Source organism: Acipenser ruthenus, unplaced genomic scaffold (genome assembly GCF_902713425.1).
Source record: "Acipenser ruthenus unplaced genomic scaffold, fAciRut3.2 maternal haplotype, whole genome shotgun sequence".
In the NCBI taxonomy this organism is placed as follows: Eukaryota; Metazoa; Chordata; class Actinopteri; order Acipenseriformes; family Acipenseridae; genus Acipenser; species Acipenser ruthenus.
In genome coordinates, this window is record NW_026707456.1 from 23027 (window position 1) to 26346 (window position 3320).

Here is a 3320-nt window from a genome sequence, read left to right on the forward strand (position 1 = left end):
TGTAATGTTGCTGCAAAATTGGTTAAAGGGACCACTGAACCAATAAACAACATTTATTTTGTGATTTATTTATCAGTGACATCTACTGATCTTAATGTTATAGCAGTTTTTTTTTATTTTCTTGTGTGCTTGTCTTAGTTTTGGTAAGACTTCACTGTGTTTAAGACCTCTAGAAAACCAATAGTAGATTCACTATTTCAACCAGTATCATCAGATATGCCAATAGCTGTGAACTGCTGGCATTGTGTTATGTAATTAAGTGTTTTCTACAAACTACTTAAATTAAATAGAGAAGCTTACCTAAATTAGTTTTTAATTTAATAAATAACTGCTACAACTATACATCACAGGAACTGCAAGATAGCCACATTTATAGTAAACATGTATTTCAGGGTTATATTAATCAAGATCAGCAAATACACCCATTAACAAAGTTAGGAAACAAGAATATTTAAACAAGTATTTTATTGAAAACAGAATGCCGAGAGTAACAGATGCATTTCTATTGTAATGTAAAACCCTGCATACAGGACATGTCTACATTAAAACCTTAAATGTCATAAATATTTGGCAAGTGTGATTATTTCTATTCCCAAATCATCCAGCATTAAAATTACATTTAGGAACATTGATTTAGCATCTTAGTTCTTTTAATAACAATCATTATTTATTTTTTATTTTATCACCACTGGGTAGATATAGTATTTACAATTATACAAGAACAGTTTGAGCTGTTAGGCTTAATTTTATCAGAAGAAGGTTTCACGACAGAGTGGGCAAGTTGATTTGTTGCTGGAGGTAAACCACTTGTACTGCAATATAAAAAAAAGATATATCAGTAATTGCTAGATAAAATATAAAAGAAGACATTACTGGCTGAGCTACATTCCAAAATGAGAGAAACATCTGATGACTGATTTAAATTCTGCTAAAATAACTTTCAATTATCAGATATCTAATAATAATGATTTTCTTTGTTAACATGTTCTTGCTCAGCCAGCGGCATGTGTATCGCAGACACACAAAAATAAATGAATCAACTTTTAATACACAAAAAGTAGTTAAAGTCACACACACACACACACACACACACACACACACATCTACTCTACATTTCTTGTTTCATTTTAATATCTGCTTAAATATAAATAAGGTATAAGCACACATTTACAGTAATACATGTTTGTTATTCACATCCTCTGGGTCATCAATCAACTGTGTAAAGTAACTGATCAGATTATTGAAAATATATTGCAGATATACAGTGCCTATAGTAAGTATTCACCCCCCTTTGACGTTTTCAGTTTGTTGTGTTACAATCTGAAATCTTGATGCATTTAAATGGGATTTTTTTTTTCCTTTGATTTACACAACCTACTCAACACTTTGAAACCAATTGCCTTCAGAATTCACACAATAAATTCTGTGTGCAATAAAAGTGGTCCACATGATTTCAGATTAAAAACACCTGTCTCTGTAAGGTTCCACAGTTGGGTAGTGCATTCAAAGCAAAGATACTCCCATGAAGACCAAGGAGCTGTCAAAACAACTCTGGGATAAAGTTGTGGAAAGGCACAGAGGGGGGTATAAAAAGATTTCAAAGGCATTGAATATCCCTTGGAGCACAGTCAAGTCGATCATTAAGAAGTGGAAGGTATACGGCACCACCCAGAATCTGCTTAGAGCAGGCCGTCCTCCCAAACTGAGCAGCCAGGTAAGAAGGGTATTGGTCAGAGAAGCCAGCAAGAGGCCAATGACAACTCTGAAAGACCTACAGCATTCCATGGCTAAGATGGAAGAAACTGTCCATGTGTCAACAACAGCTCAGCTCTGGCCTGTATGGAAGAGTGGCAAGAAGGAAGCCATTTCTGAAAAAAGCCCATGTAAAATCCTGCTTGGAATTTGCAAAAAGGCATGTGGGAGACTCTGAAAAGATGTGGCCCGATGAAACAGAAATTGAACTATTTGGCCTAAATGCAAAGCGTTATGTCTGGCGCAAACCCAACACAGCACATCACCCAGGTAACACCATCCCTACTATGAAGCATGGTGGTGGCAGCATCATGCTATGGGGATGCTTTTCATCATCAGGGACTGGGAAGCTTGTCAGGGTAGAGGGCAAAATGAATGGAGCTAAATACAGACAAATCCTTGAGGAAAACCTGCTTCAGTCTGCAAAAGACCGAAGACTGGGACGGAGATTCACCTTTCAGCAGGACAATGACCCCAAGCACACAGCCAAAGCGACACTGGAGTGGCTTAAAAACAAGAAAGTGAATGTCCTAGGAGTGGCCCAGTCAAAGCCCGGACTTGAATCCGATTGAGAATCTGTGCCAAGACTTGAAGACTGCTGTCCACCAACAATCCCCATCCAACTTGACAAAGCTTGAACAATTTTGCCAAGAAGAATGGGCGAATATTGCACGATCCAGATGTGCAAACCTGGTAGAGACTTACCCCAAAAGACTCACAGCTGTAATTGCTGCCAAAGGTGCTTCTACCAAGTATTGACTCAGGGGGGTGAATACTTATCTAACCAAGACATTTCAGTTTTTTTTTTTATTTTTCATTAACTGTTGTTTCACAATAAAAATTCTCTTGCCTCTTCAAAGTGTTGAGTAGGTTGTAGTAAATCACAAGGAAAACAAATCCCATTTAAATACATCAAGATTTCAGGTTGTAACAACAAACTGTGAAAACGTCCAAGGGGGTGAATACTTACTCAGGCACTGTATGTGTAGCACAGAACACAGCAGCAGTGTTTTTTTTTTTTTTTTTTTTTTTTTTAAACTAACTAGTGTTTGTTAATGTTTGAAAATGTCATTAAAACGCTGTCCATCACCATTCATACATTTAAACGGAATACTTCAATCTCAAGAGATAGCAGTCTGTGCTGTACTTGCTATTTTCAAATATAAGATGATAAAAGTATTTGTTTATAATCGTCAGTTTAAAAAAGAAAAACTGTTTTCTGGTTTGGTGTATTTCTTACTGTGCATCAAGTTTGTGTGTGTTAATAGGTTTCTTACCAGACATGCTGAATGGAATTTTTTCTTGCATGTCCTGCATGCCTTTTTCGGAAGAGAATAATTGGAACCATGAATAACAGAGTAACAGATCATGCAGTCTTCAACCCCCTCAAAGCGCTTGTCTACATTGTTCTTCCACAATGCCAGGCCTTCCATAATACTACCATTCTGAAACAGAAGCATCACAAAAATGCTTATTGTTAATCTTTAACTTCAAACACGTATATATATGAAAATGATTTGATAGCCTTTATGATACCTATCAGTATAACGCTCTATACTACTAGATTA

General features: G+C 36.3%; 1 long non-coding RNA gene across 1 annotated transcript; it reads right to left on the reverse strand.

The window, feature by feature from the left end:
* Positions 1-448: 448 nt before the first annotated feature.
* Positions 449-3220, reverse strand: LOC131727320 (uncharacterized). The gene is made up of 2 exons (XR_009322084.1): positions 3030-3220; positions 449-812 (listed from the first exon to the last, which is right to left on the reverse strand). It is a non-coding gene; the product is annotated as an uncharacterized LOC131727320 (long non-coding RNA).
* Between the last annotated feature and the right edge of the window lie 100 nt (positions 3221-3320).